Source organism: Leuciscus leuciscus (genome assembly GCF_965113295.1).
Source record: "Leuciscus leuciscus genome assembly, chromosome: 7".
NCBI lineage: Eukaryota > Metazoa > Chordata > Actinopteri > Cypriniformes > Leuciscidae > Leuciscus > Leuciscus leuciscus.
The window spans coordinates 35,083,196-35,107,993 of record NC_138731.1 but is presented as its reverse complement, the minus strand read 5'-3'; the positions used below and the strand labels follow the sequence as shown (position 1 = coordinate 35,107,993).

The 24,798-nt window shown below is 36.9% G+C and overlaps 1 protein-coding gene across 5 annotated transcripts in view; it reads left to right on the top strand.

Annotated features, from left to right (window-relative positions):
• The window catches only part of sema5ba (sema domain, seven thrombospondin repeats (type 1 and type 1-like), transmembrane domain (TM) and short cytoplasmic domain, (semaphorin) 5Ba), a 139,393-nt gene that overhangs the window by 28,250 nt on the left and 86,345 nt on the right, over nucleotides 1–24,798 (top strand). The window contains exon 1 of one of the 5 annotated variants that reach the window (XM_082175940.1): nucleotides 2,361–2,379. The exons of the other annotated variants lie outside the window; for them this stretch is intronic. The gene's annotated coding sequence lies outside the window, so the exon portion shown is untranslated. Of the gene's footprint in view, nucleotides 1–2,360; nucleotides 2,380–24,798 lie in introns of those variants that run through there. 5 annotated transcript variants of the gene reach the window in all.

Below are 24,798 nucleotides of genomic sequence, written 5' to 3'. Positions count from 1 at the left end.
TCATCTGCCAGTGGGTCTTTCATGGAGACTGTCCTCATGTGTTTGCAATTTTAATATAATAATGCATTTAAAAGTTGCTGCGCTTCACCAACGGACGTCGCTCAAATGCCTCTGGGCGCAATTGGATAGACCTAAAACCAATCAGAGCGATCGTCATCGTGTAAAGCCCGCCCCAACGTTTCTGATTGGTGCCGCGATTTCGAGGGATTAGAAATGGGCTTGAATGGTCTCTTTGCCAGACTACTTGCAGAGCAAATCTAAATTTGCCGGAAGTTGTCTGGGTTTTCCCAGGCTAATTTAAATCTACATAAAGGTATTATAATAGACACTACTATACCATGATGTATAAATAGTTAAAAATGTAAATCATTCTTTTTTTTTTCACTACAGTAATAAGAAAAGATTGCATTATGGTAATGAGAGTCTCAATGGTCCTGATATAGTTTTTATTTTCTTTAAACAAAATTTCTTGCAAACGTTTTTTTTTTCTAAACTTTGGGTGAAATGTGGCTTGTGTGAGTGTTTAAAGATTCATCCAGCACCTTTTGGAGTTGACTTTAGGGTTGTCTGGGGATTGAAGATAACGAATTGCCAGACACCTGGATGCTGAGTACTAAGGCAACTTTCCCACTCACCAGGTTCTCTGATGGGTCAGCCAGGGTTCCAACCCTCTGTGTCCCCAAGCACATACTGCTCTTTCCCCCTTCTGTGTTAGGTATATTTTTACTACATTGCATCTTCCTCCTAAAGTTTATTCCATCAGTGACTTAATCCCGCTAAATGACATCATTTTAGCAGCTGGTCTCAATCATTGTGCCTTCCTGAGAAGACTCACTTTTTTTGTTTATGTTTATGGTCTTCTGGGCCCCGTTTAGTGAGTCCAGGAGCTGCCACGTTGTTTTAATTTCGACCCACCGTTGTTTGCCGACATTCGGTTCAGGATGACAATGAGCCGGAAGAAAACAAGCCCTTTTACGATATGAATAGAGTAGGAACCAGAATGGGACTCCTCATCTGTAAGCTCGCTTTTAAGGGTCTGTTTCCCCCTCAGCCGAATTAAAGACGTGCCATTATGCTTGGCAAATTACTACGCACTCTTTGTGGTCCAGCCATGGTACATTAGTGTGCCTTAAGATGGTCTAGCTGTGCCCATTCACCTAACAAAGAGAGGGTCCCCCTGGCAGATCCTTGGCTGGTCACACAGAGGAGCCATTCACACCAGGCAGAAGGGGCCGTACGGTAGAGAGCTCGGCCACAAGGCAGCCATGACAAAATTCCCTAAAGTACTGCTTGAAGAACAACCATTTCCTCAAATGCAAACCAATTAAGATCGATTTGACAACTGTCCAGGCAGAGAAGTGAAACATCTGTGTAGAGCTGGAATATCTTAACAGAACTAGCCATGCTTGTGATGTTTTTGGTTTCTCCGGAAGGGAAGAGGTGGAGTTGCTTGTTTTGGGTTCCAGCTTTGTGGATTTTGGAACTTAGGGGCGGTAATATTGTAGCTGGACCCAATTACAATGAGAAGAATTAGGTGACTCCCAGTGGATTCTTACCACACATGGTTTTGCTGAAGATTTTAGGACTATGGCAATTAATTTACCCATTAATTTTAATAGTTAGCTCATTGTTTTAATGGCTCTCATTCATAATGACATACATCCTAATTCATTGCAACTTTTTTTCTTTGTAAGACATGATGCAACTGTTCACAGCTACATGGAATATTCCTTTGTTGACGGAGTCTCATAAATCAAGCAGAATAAACAACAAAGACAAGCTTGTTATCATATATTACTTACAAGATGGAAACTTGAGAAAGAGAGCCAGAACTTGTGCTATTAAAGCAGTTTTTAGTCGTTCTGTAAAATAGTTTATCTTATATTGAGTCCAGTTCCCTCTCTCCTCATAAATTAGTAGCAGGGAGTGATGATGGGGACCAAGTGCCAATAAATTGTATGTTGCTCTCAGGGTCATTAAGCCGCGTGGTCTGGGACCACTGGATCTTTTATCATCCGCCTTGGATCAGCGGCTGTAAAACGGTGGCTAACATTGTGTGTTTATTTCCCCATAACAAAAGATTAGCTGTCTACAGCTCATGAGTTCAGCTAATGCTCCTTGGGACTCGAGCAGCCGTGGAAACATAAATCTACTTCCCAATTTTTGTTCTTTTCTCATTGTGCTCACCTTTCTTTGCCCTTTCCCCACTTTCTCTCTCCCTTATGACTTTTAACTGATTTACTCTGTCTCCAGTCTTGACCTCAGACGGCCTGCCCACACGGACTGCCGAAAGTCCATTTGCTGACTGTCAGATGCATATTGCTGGTAGAAATCTGACACCAGGCACTAGGTTGATGCATTACTGAGGACTAATCACAGGTATTGACTGGTTTTTTCCATGTTAGTGGCATCAGATTTTTTTTAGTTTAGTGTGAGCACTTAGTGTAAAAGCACTTAGTAAAACAGTAATATTGTGCAATATTATTACAATTTTAAATAACTATTTTCTGTTTGAATATACATTCAAATGGAATTTATTCCTGTGATCAAAGCTTAATTTTCAGTATCATTACTCCAGTCTTCAGTGTCACATGATCCTTTCGAAATCATTCTAATATACTGATTTGGAGCTCAAGAGACATTTCTTATTACAGTTGTGTAAAAAATGTTTCAGGACTTTTTGATGAATAGAAAGTTCAAAAGAACAGCATTTTTTATATATATATAAAGCTTTTATTTTTAAATGTGTCTTGAGCTCCGAGTCAGCATATTAGAATGATTTCTTTAAAGGATCATGCGATATTGACGACTGGAAATTCAGCTTTTCCGTGACATGAAGAAATAATATTTTGAAAAATAATTAATAAATTAAAATGAACATTTACTAAGAAAACAACTATTGTAAATTGTTAAAGGGTTAGTTCACCCAAAAATGAAAATTCTGTCAGTAATTACTCACCCTCATGTTGTTCCAACCCCGTAAGACCTTCGTTCATCTTCGGAACACAAATTAAGATTTTTTTTTGATTAAATCTGAGTGCTGGATCTCTCCTCCATAGGCTTTTAAGTGATTGAAACTTGCTGGCCCAGAAAAGTTATTAAAGAGATCGTTAATATAGTCCAAGTGACTACAGGGGCTCAATCTTAAGTTTATCAAGCAATGAGAATACTTTTTGTGCGCAAAAAACAAACAAAAATAATGACTTTATTCCACTATTCATTTCCTTCTCTCTGGGCCTCGTAGTGTTTAAGCGTAGCGCGTCTGTGTTGCACGTCACCACGCATCACACACATGACAAGCGTCGACCAATAGTGAGCCTACGAAAACACTACGTAAACTAACTCGAGGCCCAGAGAGAATGAAATGAATAGTGGAATAAAGTCGTTATTTTTGTTTGTTTTTGCGCACAAAAAGTATTCTCGTCGCTTGATAAACTTAAGATTGAGCCACTGTAGTCACTTGGACTATATTAACGATCTCTTTAATAACTTTTCTGGGCCAGCAAGTTTCAATCACTATGGAGGAGTGATCAGCTCTCAGATTTAATCAAAAATATCTTAATTTGTGTTCCGAAGATGAACGAAGGTCTTACGGGGTTGGAAAAACATGAGGGTGAGTAATTACTGACAGAATTTTCATTTTTGGGTGAACTAACCCTTTAATAAAATTTCACAAAATTACTGTTTTACTGTATTTTTGATCAAGTAAATGCAGTCTTGGTATTTGTAATGACCAAATTACAAATTGGACAAACCCTGCTGTGCAGTTGTTTAAATTAGTTTTAATAAATTTTCACACAACCTATTTGAGATCCTAAATGGCATGTAAAAAAAACAACAACAAAAACTGTGGTTGGTCACTTTCATGTCTCTTGTCCAGAATTAGCTGGAAACTGGACTCAATTTTATGCAGATACTCAAAAGTCTGGCTCTGCGAGACTATGCATCTGTCTTAATTAAGTTGACTGCTTTCATTGTTTGAGGTTGACCGTTATAAGAGAGATAAAATTATTCTGCTCTTATTCAGTAGAGCACATGATTGTGTCTGATAAGCATATTAATCCATAGAAATGCAAGAATAGTTGCATTCTTAAATATAACTTTGGAGACAGTGATATTTATGAGCATGTTTTTGCACATGTTTTTACAGTGTTCAGTGGAGAAATCACTCAAACATTGTGAAATGTTTTCTAAGATGTATGTGGATGTGTGGTTCTGAGGGAAAGGACTGAGATAGGCCTCCAGTGGAAGCTTGCTGGAATGATTTGCTGCTGGGTTGAAGAGGCGGGGTGGCTTGCTTTCTGGGTCATGATTCAGAAGTTAAACTCAGGAGAGATCTGCACTGCGAGGGAAAATATTTTAGGCTTATGCAAAATGATCATATTTACAATTCACATCTTTCCAAAAGACTTTCCTAATTTGATTAATTCTGAAGCATCTCTTGCGCTTGCCACATATTTTTGTGGCCGTTGCCAGGAGTGGGCATAGTGGGTGACATAATGCGCGCCCTCCCCAAAATGACTTGTCAAGTGTAAGGAGAAAATTAATAGAAAAAAAATTGTCAAGAGAGTTCACTCGATTTAACTACAATATGTTCCTCTTGGATTTATTTCACTAATTATCAGTATGATGTGAATAGGCTTAGTATGCAGTCATAGACTAAAACAAATAATTCATTCTGCAGTATATTGTATGGGATGTGAACATTGTACAGTTGATCTGTAATTTTAAAGATGCTTTTTAATGGTATGTATGGCTCTAGGGTCATGATCAGGATATTAAGTGTTTGTTTTAAAATAATTTTTTTGAAAGTACAGGACACAATAAATATTGTTTAAAACTGTACCTAAAGGTATAATTCACTCAATAATAATAAAATTTGATGTTATTGTTTTATAAAATATCACTACTCTTGGGGTTATTTTCATCAACAGTTCAACACTGTTTCATGGTGACTTTCAGTCTGGAGCAGGATTCATTTTAAGGAGTTCAAACACTTTTAACTTGACATACCATTGTTAAAATAATTAGCCAAATATGTCCATATGATGCCCATTATAGTGTACTGTTAAGGTGCAGTCACTATCTACCTTTTGTTTTGGTGAATTTTCATGTGCGTAAATACAGTCATTTCAATAGGAATCGATGCAATCAGGAATTTTGCGTGATGGCTTAAGGTTTCCCCACGCTGGTTTCACCACCAGTTCAAGTTGTTTGTGTATTCATGTGTTATACACCAACAGAAAGCTTCTTGATCTGAAGGTGTTTGAGTTTTAGCTGTGAATTTTTCGCTAATGTGACCCCACTATAATGCAGTGGTTGCCTACAAATTTTGTATGTCTCCCTTATCTGACACTCAGGCTGAATCCAAAATCCCTCAATTACTATTCCCTACATTCACTTGAAGGAGTGAATCAAAATGAGTGAGCGAATTTGGACAGCCGTTGAGTGTACATCAGCTGTACACCTGTTATTGCTGTGCAATGTGGGATAGAATGAGTGCATTTAATAACGTCCACTATGGTTTCGCTACAAATGGCAGTCCCTTCAAATAATTCCCTATTTGAGGGTATAGGGGGCGATTTCGGATTCAGCCTCAGTTTAGTTCATGGAACTCTTTCCAAAGGAGTTGGTGATCTGAATCAGGTGTGTTAACTAATGAAGATCAATAAAATGTCCAAAACAGTGGGTCCCGAGGACTGGAGTTGAGATCCACTGCCTTAAGGCTTGCAAAGAAGCAGTCTTTAAGCCAGTTGACCAAGCAAGTTTAGCTTGTAAAGAAGTCTGACACAAGCATCCAAAACTCATATGTGTCAACAATTTTGGTCTTTTCTGCAGGGTTATCAACATTGTGTCCAGAGCTACTCGTTCTCAGGACGCCCCATGCACAGTTTCTTAGAAAATGTGGGAAAAACAGACCGAAACTAGTCATCAATTACTTGCACAATTGTGTTTTTCTCTTTAATGATTCAGGAGGGGGATTAGAGCAGCCAGTCAGTCCTTTACCCAATTATAGACCTGGCCTCTCCTGTACACTGTGATCCTTCTTTTGGAAGTCTTCCAGCGACTTGCGTTCACTCTCTTTGATGAAGATGAAAAAAGAAGGAAGCAGCAGGAGACAATGAGCTGTATCCTGTTATTTTAGGATCCTAATCAAAATGCTGCTAAAGATCCCTTTTAATGTCAGATAAGAGGTAAAGATTGGAATTTAAATAACTGAATTATGTTCCTCAATTAGTCCACTTCATGATTTGTGTCTCTCTCTACTACACTTGAAGCACAATGGCTCTGATTAACACTGCCTCTACATGCATTCAGTCACAGCCCCCTTTTCACAGCGGCGAAGGGGAAATGGAATAATTTTTACCTTGTTCACCTGTAGAGTTCATTCTTGGAATGAAATGGGCTCATCGAGGCATTAGTTTCAGAAATTGGAATGATAATGAATAATCCTACGGGCTGTCATGAAGACCCATTAGTCGAAGCAAAGACTTCTAAAGCAGCCTGTCTTCTCAGAATCAATTTTTATTAGTTTTTTGAAGTATTCGGCCTCAGACACGGCAAACAGGTAGGACATGTCTATCTCTGTGAAGTGAGCTTGAGCAGGAAAGGGAAGGGAGTCTTAAAAGATTCAATGAGAGGATGGGATCTGACGGCATTTCTTTTGTTCTTGAAGTGTGGCATATACACACAAAGATCTTTTATGCTTTTAGACATCAAATGCAGTGCAGACATTTTTTTGTGTTGCAATGATATAATCCTCCATTTGACTAAAAACTAGATATAACCAAATCTAGTTATATACTTTACAATTGAATGCTTACCACCTGTGTATTATTAAATGAGCTGTAGGGTGGGGCTAAATGCGCCCCGGGGTAAAAGGTGCCTTTGATTTTATTTTCCCTTTCCCAGCACTTTCTCAAAACATCCGCTTTTCAAGATGCACATGGACATTTGGCGGATTCTTGACGTGATCGCGGGGAGCAGAGCAAAGTTGATCCTGTGCTATTTGATCTAATATTTGATGGTTTTTAAAAATTATTTAATATATTTGGAGATAAAGGCCTTCTTAATGAATTTCAGTTTTGTTCAAGGTAAATAAATCAACAGTTTTTCTATAACGGAAGAATATGTAAAAGTATGGTATTTGGGGTAAAAAGACACAATAATTAGCATGACGATAAACAGCCGGCTGACTTTTACATTTGTTGACATGACATGGTTAGAGAGTAAATATCATAAATTAAGTTGGGTGTCCTCCTTAGAGATAATCACCATATTTATTATGTAACCATATTATTTAAAAACGATATTAATCATATCGTAAAATAAAATATAATTTATTGTTACTACTGTAATCTATATAAAATTATTAGGGGGATCTCATTCAATGCTTTCAGAATCTTTACTTAAAAAAAACAAAACTGTATTTTTTAAAATATGTTTTTATGTTAACATTTTAATGACAGTAGGCTATATTTATTGAACAAAAATGAATTATTTTATTGATCAAAAGAAAAAGAAAATTGTACAAACTTTGCTAAAGTGATTGTTTTGAACTAGTATTAACTTAGACGTTATTAAAAACATATTATAGCTAATTAGCTCATTTGTATCAATACTTTGCCTTTTGCCCCTTGCTGGTGAGCCTCTTACCCCGTGTGTGAGGTAAAAGCCCCCCTCGCCACATCATACATTTATATGATTTTTAAACAAAATAACCTGCTTTTAAGATTTATTTTCACACAAAATCTGTTGCTCCATAAATGTTCAATACAAATTTTTTTTTTCTGCAATCATACACTATGGGAGTAGTGAAAAGCAAGTGCCTTTGGCACCATTGTACCCTATTGATTCAGATATTTTCCTGAACTATTTATAAAAACAAACTGTGATATAATTTTTTTAAATTTTTATGAAAATGCTTGTTTGTGCAACTCACCACCATAATACTTTTGGGTTGTTGCTAGGTGGTTGATTACTGGTCCGAGGCAAATTAGCCTTCCGCAAATGTGACATTCTGCAAAACTCTTGACATTCTACTTGTAGATATGACTCAGGTCCTTCCAAATAAATTAAGTTTAAGTTTTTTTTTCAATTGCTTTATTGCCCACCAGGGCATTACTTAGAAAAGTAATAGCACACCTCTCTGCACTAATTGGGGTATCCTTCATGCCTGTACCACAAACCAGTTAAGTGTGTTAGTTTGATACTTAGAGGTTTGAATAAACAAAGCAAACACCACTAATTATTCTGTAAAATGGTACAAATGAAATGCCATCCACCACATCTTGTAACCACATCATTTCCAAAATTTTTTCATTTTTAACAGTTATAATTTCTTTCTGGGTTGGAGGGTAAAAGATTGGGTTGATTTTTAACTAGTTAAAAAGGTACAATAGGCTTGTGCTATGCAGGAATCCGCTTTAGCTTCAGTGAAGGCAACTGGAAGAAAAGATGTCTTAACCTTAGTTTATTTTAATATGGACCGTTGAACAAGGTCATAGTTCTCAGCTTCCAGATCTTGATTTAAATGTCACAATGGCTCTCTAGCATTTTTATGAATGTCTACAGAGAGGAATATACCTTAATTAGGATAATCTTTACAGTATGTTCAACTCCCTAGTCTCAGGTCATGAAGGTTAGTCATATAATGTATGGTGTGAACTGTGAGCTGGATTTAGAAACTGTGATTTGAGTCACGTTTGCTATCCAGTTAGGCAGGATGTTGTTTACAAAGTGAAGTAAGTTTCTATCCGAGTCAGAGGTGCATTGAATTAAAAGTAGATTTTCAACTGATTCTTAAATGCTTTTAAAGATTCTCTGAAGTCATTTTATAATGGAAAACTAGATGCAGCCAAAACCAAAACAAAACTCCTAAAAAAGAAAAAATCTGACTACTTGATATTTATTAGTGCCATCAAACCGATTAATCGCGATTAATCGCATCTAACATAAAAGTTTTCATTTATATAATGTATGTATGTATATAAATGTATTATATTTATATACTTTGTATATATATATATATATCAGTGATGCGCGGGTCAATGTATAAACAATCCGCACCCGACCGACGTTTTCAACTAACCCGCCCGCAACTCGGACCGCAAAAAAAAAAAGAAGAAAATATTGTACCCGACCCGCTTCCTGGCCCGCATTTTTTAAAAGTAGTAAATGCATAGCAAGAAGTACACATGACAAAGCCAGCACTTTGGTCATCATCTTTCATTATTTCGGCAAATGTCTCCCACACTTTGCTCTTTCTGTTTGTGTATTTGCGGAGCTTCCACTCCCCAGTCTTCACCTTTTCTCTTGCCGCCTCCATCTCTACCTGCAGACTGAGCTCGTGCGTCATCTTCGCGCCAGTTATTCAGCCAATAAAGTGTAGGCCTATGTATTTCATAGAAAATTGCATGTGAGCGGAGTGGAGCGGGAGCGAGCGGGCGGATCTTGGACAAGAGCGCAGAGCGGCATTTTTAAAAGGATGGAGCGTCGCCCTATTTCCCGCTCCAATTCCGCTCCGCGCACACCACGATTCTGAAGCATGCTCAGTCAAGCCTGACTCAGTCTACTGTTGATGACTGCAAGATGGATTCTATTTTCAGTCAAAACTCGGCTCAATAATGGAGTTCAAAGAGTAGGCTACTTCAAAAAGGAAAATAAGAAGTCATACAGGTGTACTATAATATAAAACTAACTATAATGTGGTAGAAGAAAACGAATGTGGAGACATCGTTTCAGTCAGTAAAGATTCATTTTGGAATCTAAAAAGACATCTCTCGAAAACATGCAGTGTGCTATGTGAACACGCTGGGAAGAAAGCAAAACGTTAGCAAATTGAATAGGCCTACGGTAACTTGTAACAAAGTGTAAATTAAATATAGCGTAATATTCAAACAATTGATACAAGCCCATTTAAATTTTAATCCTGCGCGCTGCGCAAAAGTTCAGTTATAAGAATGTTGGCCTAATAGTTAATTTAGCCTACTTTTAAACTTTTTTTTTTTTTAACTTTTTTACGTTTCTTATAAAACGTTTATGTATATTTTTTTATATTTTTGTTTATATACATTTTATTTATATTATTAGGCCCATTTATTCGTTATATTTTACAACAGTTTGTGTGTACAATGGATATACGCCCATTTCAATTTTAATCGTGCGCGTTGCGCAAAAGTTAACTTATCAAAATTCTGGCCTAATAGTAAATTTACTTTTAAAATTTTTATGTAGGCTATATTTTTGTTTATATAATTGTTATTTATATTATTAGGCCCATTTATTCGTTTAATTTTACAGGACTTTGTGTAGGCTATATTCCTTCTTACATAGGCCTAATTTTTAATTTGAAATAAAACATTTCTATTTGAAAAATGTTGTTGTTGCTCATTAGTTCTTTAGGAGGTAAGGCTGTGGTCTAAGCTACAGTGATATAGGCTACATGTAGATTTTTTTTCCTTTTTTGGAGCGAGCGGGGGGCGATTTGAGCGGAGCGGCCTGATGTAGCTTTGAGCGGGGGAGCGGAGGGGTGGACAGTTCCGTGAGCGATGAGCGGAGATTCTCACCGCTCCACTCCGCTCATATGCTCTCTAGTACTATATAAATTACAAAGGTTTAATTGGCATCTTTATTTCAAACGACCCGACCGACCGCGACCCGAATATCATTAAAAATATTTGTGGATGACTCGTAACCGCGGGTGACCGCGGGTGACCGCAGGCACCCGCTCATTTCGGATCAACCCGCGCATCACTGATATATATATATATATATATATATATAATATACATATTAAATATCTATATTTTTTTTAATACTTTTTTTTTTAATATATATATATATAATGATATATATACGCACATATATTATATAAATAAAAACTTTCATGTTAGATGGGATTAATCGCAACTAATCAATTTGACAGCACTAATATTTATACAAATACACCCATTGAAGACTACTGTAGGTCAGGACATTGTAAACAAGCTCAACTGCATTTTGCTTTTCTTTTTTCCACTGATCCTCATGATGCATATATACCTTATGTATCAGTATTTGTGTATACTATAGGGCTAAAATTGATTTTATTAATCAGAATTAGCAATATGGATTATGAAAAGTGGGCATTAAGGACCAGAATTCAGCCAGACCAAAGGCGAGTTTGCTAAAACAATAACTTTTGTCTAATTACTAAATTAAAAGGAAAGTTCTTTCAGAGGAAAAACAAGTTACTACATTTGGATTATCTGATGACATTTTTCTATTTATTGGAATATACATGCACCAATGAATCGTTCAGTTCAAATAAAAAATATTAATAATAATACGACAAGCTCATAAAAAATGATCTGACTTAGTGACTCAATATAATACTTGGATTCAGAATGTGTAAAAAAATCCGAAATCAGATGTAAAAATGTAAACCTGAAATAGTCACCACAAAAAACAGGCATCAGTCTGTGATTTAATGAAGGAAAAGATTTAATGGTAATTCTAACAAGCTTATCCAATATCAGCTCTGTTGTTCTATTTTGAGTCTGCTACGATTATCAGCTGCTTTTCATTTCCTGGTACAAAGCCCAGTCATGCTTCAGGACTCTGGTAACAAGAAATCATGTTGTGAAATCCTATACCAATTAAAAAGGAATTCAACGGATGCCTTTTTTCCTCCTAATTAAACTGAACTATAGTAAATTATTGTAATTTACTTTCCATCCAAGTTACGGGTGCAGCCACCATTAAGAGATCTTATTCCTTGTAACATTAATTTTGCTTTGTTCTCAGCTGTAAAATATGCCAGAAATGACAAGCCTTGCATGATATGCGGCCTCCAAAGAATTATTGATTCTCAAAGAGCTGTTCATATTTCTTTTGGCGTCGCTGAGTGAAATGACAGATAATTTAGATGCTCCTAACAAACTGACAACTTCACTAATTTGTCCTTTACAGCAAATTTACATAAAATCCCCCAAGGACCATAGCATAATGACAATTATGCCTCTGATGGACTAGTTGGTTGGGTTGTCAGACGTATATGTAGAGTTTGTAAATGACAGCTGCTAAACACAGATAAAGATTCCTAATGTTCTTCACGGATGAATTAACCATATAGCTGGGTGGTTCTCCACAAATTGCTTGCAATTAAAAAAAACCTTCACTATTAATTATTCCACCCATATGTTTTCATGCCGCATGTCTTTCTTTTGCATTCTTTCATTTGGCTGAGCAGAAGAGACCTGTGCAGACTCCGTAAATCCTCTGACAATGTACCTGTCTGACTGTTTTGATTTAACTTCCTCGTAAAATTTTACCTGGGAGAGCCTTTGTTCACCTAAAGCATTTTAGCCCCTCTTCACTGAGATTTCAACTCGACTTGAGCTTTCCAGATGTCAGTGGTTAGTGGTGAACTTCAAACTGCCTATGAAGAACTACTGTATGCCTTAAGTGCAGGGGAAACAAGAACAAAAGTTACACTGAAAAGATATATATATATTTTTTTTCATTGATTTGACATTTGTTCTTTGTTTTCTGTCATGTTTATTTGCATATAATATTAAGCAACCTTGATTTCGTAGAAAGGCACTATATAAAATAAACATTATTATTATTATTAAAATAACCTTTTAATTTCTTTCACTTTTACACTTTGTTTTAAGGTGATGTAGTTACATGTACTTACTATAATAACAACAGTAAATTATTCATAATTACAAGTAACTAACTAATTCTATGTTGTACATGTAGTTCATTCATATTACTCAGTACTTGTAACTACGTCGCCTTAAAATAAAGTGTAACCAACCTTTCAATGAATAGTTCTTAAAAGAACCATTTTCTTTCTTGATGAGAAGAACATTTTATAATCTGAAGAACCACTATTCCACTATAAAGAACCTTTTGTCCATTGGAAAGGTTCCACGGATGTTAAAGGTTCTTCATAGTCAAGTCAAGTCAAGTCACCTTTATTCAACACCATTGCTGAGTATTTTCTCCTTCAAACTACAGTGAAAAAAAGTCTCAAAAGTGTGGTTTGAAATCGCTGGTGTTTCTTACGTCACAAACTACCTTGTAACCAATTACGTCAATGTGTGGGCGGGCTTTAGCATATCATTAACTATGCTGAGAACCAGGGGAGTCTCAAGAGAAGTTATCCCAGTATATTTTTCTCTTGATATGAAAAATCAGGTACATTTAGCAATATAGCGGGTGAAGTATGCATATGATGTACATGATGATGTAATGATGAACTATATATGCCTTTCTCCACTGACGTTCTAAGCTGTTCAAAGCGGATACTGATTTTCAGAAGGCAGCGGTCTGATGGCGAACGGGAACATGGTTTGTGTAACATTAGCAACACATTATTAGCTGTTTGATAATGTAGTCAAGCCGAAGGCTATCATATCATTTACCGTTATGCGTTCTAGAGAGCGATACATAAAACTCATTACCATTTTGATACAACGACTTGTAGACGAGCCTGTATGAGTGGAGGCAGGGCTCATTTGCATATTTATATTCATTACGCATACAATGAGCATTCATAGTGGTCATGTCTGTCAAAAAAGAAAATGGCATAAGTGTAGTAGTCTATTGTACTCTATATTCTGTCTTCTGAAGTCACACAATAGCTTTTTGTGAGGAATAGACCAAGTAATTGAAGTCATTATTCTCTGAAAATGTATTCAAAAATACTCATTGATGCCAAAACATTATTGGTTCTCATGTGTGACACGCCGGTTTGAATATGTGGAATGGAAAACATTATCAGTAAATAATGACATAAATGTCAGACTTTTCATGCAAAGCAACCATATAGCTTTAGAAGACTTGGAATATAGTATACAAGAAGTATGGATACATTTTATGCTTAAATAGTGATATTTTTTTTTATGTTCCTTTGTTTTGCATAGGAAAAAAAAGTAGCATATGGATTTGGTACGACATGGGTTAATAAAAAAATTCTTGATTTTTGATGGGTGAACTGTTTATTTTTTAAAAGAAATAACAATAAACCCAGGTTGGCTAAAAGTAGGAAATGTATTTATCACAGATCATATTAATAGTCTTTGAAGACTGCTGGCATCATTTTCATTGTCAAAATGAAATGAAATCAGCTCTTGTGTCTTGTGAGTACTGCTCTCATTTTGGGCCTCTTTTGACTGTTTGAGTTGCTATTTTACCCAGAAGATTGGCAGCATTGCTTGAAAACGAGAAATATCAGGAAATGCAATATTTTTTAGTTTGTCCAATGTCTGTCACACAATGCGGTGCCTTAGAGTAATCCTGTTACAGTTTTCATTTTGAAGATTGCTCTGTGTGCGTGTGAATACAATCACTGGCAAACTGCAGGAAGTGTGTGTGTGTGTGTGTGTGTGTGTGTGTGTGTGTGTGTGTGTGTGTGTGTGTGTGTGTGTGTGTGAAGTCTGTGCTTGTGAATGTATACTTGGCTTAGAGCTGCAGATCAATTCACTGTTCCTCAGCAGGGACCAGGAGGGGACAAGAAGAAAGCCAGGGAGCGAAAGACCAATAAAAGACTTGTGGGCCTTCTGAAGGAAGAAATGAAAGGAGCCAGAGCATTCTTAGAAGGTGGAGGTTCTCAAAGAGCCTTACATTTTCAGACAGCGGTTTCTTAGAAATGAAGGGAGCAGAGAGGAGGGTCAGAAAAGGAGGCACAGCAGCACTATCTACTGATCCATATAGAGAAGCTTGCTCACAAAGTTTCTTATCCATCTTTCTCATAGGGTCAGAACACTGACCCATCATTTAGAATTCAGCATGCTTTTAAAGAGCCAGAGTAATTAGCCTCAAGTTTGGTTATAATTAGCAAATCACCTTTGTAAGGTTATGGGGCCACAAAATAGGATCCTTTTTTAGCCTCAAGGGCCTGATTTTTATAGCAAATATTTTGTATTACAGAATATTATATGTACACATCAGTTGAATACTTTGTTGATGCAGTAGGTAGCACTTTTGGGTTAGTTATCTTAACCACCTACTAGAACAGCATCTGCCCGCATAAACAAACATCATCTTTTCAGCAGGGCTGTCCAGCACATTTGCAGATCGTGATTAATTATTTGGACAGTGTTTGTCTTTCATCATATTTTCATGAGTCTGCACACAATCTTACTTGGATGTTTAGAATGAGTAAGTGGTTTGCCGGCTTTTGGGAAAAGCTGATTGAATGGTTTCCACTCTGCAGGAACATTATCCCTCCAGCATTTCTCATGCTCACAGTTGATACAAAATTATGAATATATTACCCTTCCAAAGTGATCTATTGGTCCTTTATGGTAGTGTATTTGTTTCAGATTTTACATTGGACATCCAGCGGTGGCTTAACCAAAATTGTTTATTCTACTTTGTAAATACATTTGTAAATATATTGTACAAAATGTATTGCTTAAAATGTCCTTAAAGAGACATTTTTATATAAATCATTTTTTTGTTAAAATATATTTGTGGTCGTAGTTTAAAATTATGTAATTTAAAAAGTCTCTTTGTTAACTCAATCTTAACTGAGTAAAACAGTAATATTGTGAAATATTATTACAATTTAAAATAATTGTTTTCTGTTTGATATATATATTTATATATCATTTATTCCTGTGGAAAAGCAGCCATTACTTCAGTCTTCAGTGTCACATGATCCTTCAGAAATCATTCTAATATGCGGATTTGCTGCTCAAGAAACATTTGACTATTATTAATGTTGAATGTTTTGTGGAAACCGTGAAACATTTTTTTGAAATAGAAATCTTTTGTAACATTATAAATATTTTTACTGTCACATTTGATCAGTTTATTGCATCCTTGCTGAATAAAAGTCACTTTTGAACGGTTATGTATTTTTCAAATGTTATTTTCATAAAATATATACATTTATTTTGCTTCACTAACTATGCACATGTATAGAGTTAGTTCAATTTTATTATTTGAATGTAGCATTTTTTTCTTCTTTTTCCCTTGCTGGCCCATTTTTGTGTCAGGAACCACCCACTGAAAAACACTGATTTATGGCATGTGGTGAAATGTTGTAGGCCTTCCTTTTGTGGCAGACTGTACAAAACCCCTTTTATTAAGGTCACTTAATCTTCATTTAAGTGATTTACACAGTAGATTTTCACTTTTACCATTCACCAACAAATGAAAAGCTCACTTTGGTGGCACTGCCTTCTCTTCTACCATCTAGGGGGAGATTTTATTAAAGTCGATGGTGATGACTAATGAAAGCTCTTAGACTAAATGAAATAAGCAAACTTGAGAGGCTGGCGTTTGGAGACTCTGCCCACCCACAGCTGCATGCTCATCCTTAATCAATGTGGCCTGACAAAGAACCTAGCAAAGAAGACACACATCCGTGCTTTATCGCAATGTCACCTGTTATAGATCGAATTGCTCAATTTGTAGATCATGGCAACATCAACGATAAGTTTGTAAAATTCTGCTGTCAGTGAGACTGAATGATATCTTTCATTTTTGATTAATTGCAATGAAAAATATTTGAATTTGTCTTCTGTTGGCATTTGACTTTATAAGGAATTTTTTTTTTCCAGCTGTGATTTCTCAGTAGTAATGGTATTAGAAGTATCAACAAGCAGCTGTGATAGAGACAGGAACGAGTCTTGTGTGACTGTTTGTAGCTTTGCCCATTAGCCTCCCGTCAGCTAATTACTGAGCCATGTTTCGATCATTCTTTTCCCGCAGTGAGATCTTGAACTCAATTTCTTGCTTTTTTGTGTGTGCAAGGTATCCAATCTAGATATTTGAACCTCTCCTTGAGAGTCATTGTTTTTAGTCTGAGAAACCTCGTCATACAAAAAAACATCCTGTCCAGCAGCAGTGAAGATCCACCCAGGCTTTCATTGCGGTTTATCACAGAACTGCGAAGCGTGTATGTGTTCTTATAGAAATCAGGGTAAACTTGCACCATTTACTTCCTCGCAATTTTTCATCTGCACCAGTGATACATTACCTCCTCTTGCTCTCTATGGTAAATGACCATTTATAATTGAATTAACTGGTTCTTCTCACTTCCACCCCATTTTCGTACACTATAAAAATTGTAACAAATCTGAAACCAATTTGGAAGTCATTCACAGTTTAATACTTTGTTTCACTGCATTAGTCTGTTCAAAATAGCAGATGTTCTCTTTCAGTAACTTTTAATCTGTGCCTTTCACAGATTAAAAGGGCTCATTTACACCTGCTATTAACATCCATCGGGATCTTTTCCAAGTGGACAGCACTACATAACGAGTCTAAACCGGATTCAATTATCAGGTACATAAAAAATCCCTGAGAGGCCATGCATTATTATTATCTTTTTTTCTGTTTTGTTGTCTCATGATCACAATTTAAGCTTTCTCATGAAATTAACATTTAAAAAAATCTTGTAATCTGTATTTCACTCACAATTTATCTGGTGAACTATTTAAATGGAATCTGTCAAACATTATTCGTATACATTTTCAAGCTGGGATCTCGAGAAAACGATATATTTATGTCAAGAAAATAAAGTCCACATCTCAAGAAGAAAACTTTTGTTATGTTGAGAATTGAGACAATAAACTAAAGTAAAAATCTCAAGAACACAACTTTTGCTAAATCATGGTCTCAACAAAACAAAACCAAAATGCATGGTCTCTTGGGGGTTTACATATGCATGGCCACATTGTATTTGTAGTGTAAACACTATTATGTCCTGATGCTCGGACAACACTAAGGTCACGTAACATATTCTGTAACCATTGTTCCAAAACAAAAGATTTCAATTTTGTCAGCTAGGTGCAGCTTTAAAGGAATATTCCAGAAATAAATACTATTTAAGCATAACAGCAATAAATGTGGCATATTCACGAATATTTTTAGAATATTGTTTCCCACAAAAACATTGTAATCTGGTGGTCTTAATAAAGCTTAAAATAAAGTTGTATTTAACTTTGAAATTTCACAAAAATATATTTTCCTTTACTTAACAAAATCTGATTGCAAATGATCAGTGGAGACTTGTTTGAGACTGTAAGTGGCAGTTTTGTCTCAAATGACCATTTGTGATAAGATCACAAAAACCAGATGATAAAATCAATCTACTCATCAACATATTTCTAGGATTAAATTTTAGTCAATAGTTGAATGTGAGCATATAGTCATCTTAAGGTTCGAAGTGACAAATTTCAGGAAACCTTCAGGGAATAAATGGCCATTTGGCCACTTGAGCTGGAGGAGATTCGCCCATTTACAAACACACAGACTCAAGTACTGCCATAAAATGTGCACAGGGTATATAAGTACCTGTATTATTGTGATTGTCAGTCTCTACCTGTGATAACTCACTCCAAGATTGAAGAGACACATCCATTAGATCCAGACTGAAGCATTTCTTCATCCTTCTTTGTCACATCTATTAGCCCATAGGTTACTCTCTCTGGAGATGACCTGCATGGAGGGACTTTTGAGCATTTATTTATTGGTGCCTCAAGCCATTTATCCCAGAAACTTCAATGGTGCACCTTCCAAATTCCTGGGAGGATTGATTACAAGAGCATTGTGGTGCCTTTGGTCCACATTACAAGATGTTTCATTGTTTTGTTTGTTTGCTCTCACCGATTTATTGATAGCGAAAGGTGTTGTATATGCGTGTGTGTGTTTGTGTTGGAGTGATTAAGACAGGGTTCCTGATTGAATCCAGTCTGCCCCTTTGTTTTCTGGTGACCCCAGGCTGACAGAAGGGGTTCTAATTCCCCCGCGGACGCGAATGCCCCGGTCCACCTCCAGCTGATGGGATCAGAAATGCGGTGGTGTCTTATTAATAACACACAGAACCTGAACCTTCAGGGTGACCGCCCCAATCCGTTATTGCTTCTCACCTTCAGCTCCCCCAGATAATTAGCTATAAACAATCAGATAAGTTACGAGACACGTGTGCATGTTACACGAAGCAGAACATTGACAGAAACAAGGATGCAATTGCGTCTGACAAGGAGGACATGATTGTTTTTTGAATTACACATTTAGAAAGAATGAGTTTGCTTGTATTTAAATGAAGATCAAGGGTGATTTAAGCTGGGGGGGGGGTTTCTGGTGAAAATAGTTGATTAAGCACATCTTGTCGGTTAAGCTAGTAAACAATTTTGAAGACACAAAGGTACAGTTGCACCAGTCCTTTATAAAATATTTCTTTAATTGTGATGTAAATTTAACACCAGGGACTGCTAGCTGTTGTTCCTTTTGTTTTTAAAGCAAAGTTTAGGCCATAATCTCTCCGTAAAATAACGTGAAGTCGAATATTATGACCTTTATTTGATCCAATAAGAGGTCTCTATCTTTATAAACAGCCACACATTTCAGTGGTGAAATTGATATTTTTAAACGGTAATAAATTACATGAATTACAGTACACAAGTAATCATGAAATAATATAATTGGTATATACTGTATAGAAGGAACTGATTCATATTCTAATATTATTAACAATACTAATATAACAAACTACGTAAGAATTGGCATTTTAATTTCTGTACACACACACGCGCGCACACGGTTATGTTTAATGGTGTTCAAATATCTAGTAGTGTGTAACTTAGTTCTCATTTATGCCACAAGAAGACTTGGAGCATTGGTGTTGTGTACAGTATGTTGTTGTATCTTTGTTGTGTGTGTGTGTGTGTGTGTGTGTGTGTGTGTGTGTGTATATATATATATATATATATATATATATACATACATGTGAGGTCTGTTGTGTTTTGGTGTGTGACTATACTCTACTTTAATGGATATTATATCAAGTCCCATTTGGCTAAATCTCTTTTAAAGTCACTTGTAATCAATTTAATTATCAGCTAAATTTTCCAGGGTCGCTATCAGGGTTTGTTTAGTTTCTAACAAGTTGCATGTGGTGTTATTGAGTTAAATCGAGTAAATTGTCAACACCGATGCAGTTGAAATAGACCCAGTTTCTCCAGAATGCCACTTTACGGTAACAGGCTCATGTGGTAATGGGTCTTGCTACTTGAAATGAACTTTAAACAAGTTACAACAACCAAAGGCATGAAGGGGTCAGAGAGATTGTGTGAAATTTATGGCCCTTTCAACAGAGCTTCAGCATAGGATAAACATTCTTCTTTAATCGGGGTTTATAACAGACCACTAAAAGCTTTAGTCTCTTTATCTTTTAGCTCTGTTTTGTCCTTTAAGCTGTGAGATGGCCTCATCTCACTCTCTGTGCCGCAGCCATCAGTTTCTGACCTCTTGACCCGAGTCACTTTGCTAAGGAGTTGCACTTTATTAATAGATACGCCGGTGTGAAGCAGAGGATGGCACTTTTGTGCTAGCACATCAGAAGTCCCATCCCTATTTTTTATGCTGACGCACATCCCTGTCCATCATTTAATTGTCCCTGGAAAAGCTGCAGCTGTTTCTCTGACCCTTGAACTCTATCGGTGGAGGTCACAGACCTGCTGCACTATTATCATTTTTGTAATTTACAACACCTTTTCAGTATCTAGTACTGTGGCGCACTTCATGCTCTTAAATAGATTGTTCACCCAAAAATATAAATTCTGTCATCATTTGCACATGTATTTCCTAACCTGTATAACTCTCTTCTATAAACACAAAAGGAGAGATTTTGAAAAATGTAGTAGGTTGTTATTTTCAGTGAAATTACGATAAATGGGGAAAGGAGCTTTTAAGCTTAAAAAATAATGCAAAAGAACCATCAAAATAGTTTTGTTTTAGTGACTAATTACAAATTTCGGGCTATTCCTCCTGCAAATGAATTGTGTGACTTCAAATAACTTTGGATTATAATGATTAAGTATAGACTTTTATGGTGCTTTTTGTCTTCCGCTTTTATTATATTGCCCAGGATATGCTTAAAAAAATCACCTTTTAAAGAAAAGTCATTAGGGTGAGTAAATTACTTTTAAATTAATTTTAAATGCATTTTTGAGTCAGCTGTTCCTTTAAAAATAGGTGTAAATTTCAGTAATATCTTTTTAGATTCCTGCAGGCGTTTAATGCATTATGTAAATGATTTTTTGAACGACTTCCAGTACACTCAGGGGAATACAGTCACAATTTTACGGCTAATTTTTGTGGTGGAACTGAAAGGCCGCCCCCTCATCCCACCCAGCGAGTTAATGTCTCAGTGTGCATATTAGAAGGGACTATGTTTCCTTGCATCACTGATTCTGTCCTTTTTCCTCATTATTTTTATTTCTTTTATTACAGTTTTAGAAATACTAGCTGTCGGAGCTGTGGCCTGGTGGTTGGCGCATGAGCTGGCCCCAGCTGTTTACTGATCCCATTCCCCATCTTAATAGTGCCAGCAAAACATCAAGATGACATCACAGTCAAAGGTCATTTCTTAATCAGTATTTTTGTTGTGTTTTCCATTTAAATTATGCAAAACCACATAAAATATTAAGACTTGCTTAAGCGAATATACTGTATATTGTTTTTGTTTTTTTTCTATTTTTTTACATCATTGGCATATTTAAGTTAATTTTATGTGCTTCTCAAGTTAATTTGTTGTATTTTTAGATGTTGTTACTGGAAAACAAGACAAAAATAGTACTTAAGAAAACATTTTTTTTTGCAGTATTGTACATATGTGTATAATATGTGAGAGGATTGCTGGAGAGAAGATGTCTTGACATCTCACCTATCACATTACTCAAGCTTTGAAATCATTGGTTCAGATCCAGACCTCTTTCAGCCTATTGAATGTTGAACCAATGAATCACCATCTAACATAACATACCTTGAACTACAAAGAGGTGACGTGAGCTCCGCATGCAATCTGATCGTGTTAGTGAGCACTGAGAGTTGAGATGATGTGTAACCCCAGGCTATCTGTGATAGACACATACAGTATTACAGGCTGGCGGGCAATTGGAGAAAGGTGCGTTACTGGATACGGCTGGACTGGCTAGACTGTGAGGACATAATACAAGCTGACACAAGTTCAGATTGGAGGTTTGCACTTTTGCCGCCTTCTCAGATTGGGTTTGACCACCCACACGGTTCTCCAGCACGGGTAGCCAGAGTGAAAGAGGCCAACATTGATCAAATTTGGCAGTATGTACAGGTTCTACACCTGGTTTATGAATTGTATTACATTTTTGCACATTCAGTTATTATGAAAGCTCTGTTTCAGTTGTGTTTTGGTGAGTAGCTCAGCCCACAGTGATATCTCATTGGTCCAAAGTCATGCTCCAGGCAGCTATATCAAAGATATTTTGAGATTGTACATTAAATCATATGTTGCGAATAGCTGTGAATTTGTTATGTCACAGCCTTTCTGTTTTTCAATGTGAATGGACAAATTACTTGTTGCTGGAAACTTTTTGTGTAGCGCCTGATTAGGAAACGGGAACTTTAGAGTAGCATGTCAACCAGAAACCTGCCGTATAAGAGTTTTTGGAGGCTCATTTGGTGAAAAATGGTCCTAATTTCCCACCCCTCTGAGAGTAAAGATTTCTTTTAGTCTGTAGCTCAGTGTGATTATGTGGGCGAACTTCCCGCTGTGGAGTGGCTACTTTTGTAAATCGAGGTGAATGCTGTGCGTTAGATGGGTTCTGTGATCTACTGGCCTGCATTCTGTCTGAAAACTAAAGAGATTGTCACCACAGACTGTGCTAAATCACACTCGTAACCTAATGCACATCAAATGCAGAAGACCTCCTCTGAACAGGCTTGATTAGACCCTTGGGAAGTGATCGGTACCCCGTAATTGCCAAACTTAATGTTAATGTACTTCTTTTCTTAATCAACATCTCTACATGACCCTTCCGCAACTAACAAAACATGCTGAATCACAGTCCATTGTCTCTCTTTCTTTAATCTAGTTTGTCACAAACTGATACGATAACTCAAAAACCTTTTTGCATTCAATCAGAGCTGGAGATTAAAGGCTGGCTCTTGCAATCAAGCTGTGCTTTTAATGGAGTTTGTGGTGCACTGAGGACTGTTGAGGTTTTGCTCTTTTCAGGCTCTTTTGAAGTGGCACTTCTGGGGCAAAATGGCTGAGCTGATCACGACCAGCTTCACTTCGCTGCTTTCCTCAGCTTGTGCAGATTACGCTCTCACTCTGCCAGACACCAGTAGCCCAATTGGCCCTCACCAAATGGAACTCTCACAGCTATGACAAATGATGTGTATTTTGTGTGTGCGTGTGTGTATGTGACTTCATATCTGGAGCCATGACAACAAAAAAGAGCCACTCTGCCGGATGGTCAAGACCCTTGTTAAAAAAACACATCCAGAACTGGGATGGAGCTCTCACGTAAAGTTGCGAACTCTGTGTTCTACCATTGTTGGAACCTAATTTTGTCGGCGCACACATTGACACGCGGCCAACAAGCTTTTGTGCGTTGTTGTTGAAGTACTACTCCTACACACGTAGAAGCTCAGAGATTTCGGTCAAAAAAAGCTGATATGCTCTCCAAACACCTACCTACGCTCTCGACAGTAGCTCGGCTCTTTGTACGAGAATCCCAGATAAGTGTGAAATTGCATCGTTACAGATGCCAACCTGCCCCGAAGGCTTGAACACTCTTTCTGATGTGTCCTTTTCCATGAATGGAGCTTTGACACGTTATCAGATACATTCCTGGACACGCCTGAAGTATTGGCCTATCGACTGGGTCTGATTATCCTTTTTGTGCCGTCCGTGAGGCTTGCGAGGAGGACAGCCTCCCGGCGATTTACCGGGCACACTCATGCGTGAGACGAGCGACTTTGCTCTGTGATTGCCGTGACCCACCCCTCACCCTCATACCAAAAGGGTCCTTTATGGCTCTTTTCCATTTCGCTCTGAATTCAGTCATTCCTCCATTTAACTGTGTAGACCCCCATTCCCCTGCCTTCAGGGCCCCCTTTGTCCTTCTAATGGCCCTGGTAGGGCATATTGGAGCAGGAATTAAAGAGATTTGGTGTGACTCAGGCTTTGAAGAATTAGACATGCTTAATGTAACCCTGACCGACCTGAGACTAGATCTGGGGCACAGGGTGAGCGGAGCTGTAATATTTGGAGCTGAGCTGATGATTCGTTTTTTTTTTATTTTTAGAAATGGCACTAAATGGGATTTGACTCAATTCAATCCCAAAGATTTGGCATCACTTTTATAATATATAAGATCTCAATTGTTAAAATGGGCTAACAACATAAACTAACAAAGAGCAATATATGTTTAACAGCATTTATCAATCTTTGTTAATATTAGTTAATACAAATACAATTGTTCATTGTTTGTTCATGTTGTGCAGTAATGTTAACAGATACAAGTTTTGATTTAAAAAATGTATTAATAAATGTTGAAATTAACATTAATATTATTAAATGCTGTAGAAGTATTGTTCATTGTTATTTCATGTTAAAGTCTGCATGTTAGAGTCTGAATGTCTTTTAATTTGTTTTCCATTTCTCTTCAAATGGACCTAAAAAATGATGTAAAGAGAAAATGACAAGTGCGAAACACTTAGGCTACAATTGTATTTGTTTTCCCAGAAACCCATTTAATTTGGAGACAATGAGCTGACGGTGTGCCATTTACTTTGCGAATCTCCTTTTGTATATTTATTCTAATTGAGAAACAGGTGTTTCTTAACCCTCCGCTGCAAATGAGACCTCCCAGTATCTGAGCTGGTGGGTACCTAAATGATTTGTGCTCTACTGGCTCTCATCAGCATTCCTGCGGTGTCTGAGCTAATGACAAGGTAACCTCGGCATAATGCGCCACCTAAATGACTGATTTCTCTTACATTTAGTATTTATGAGGACTTATG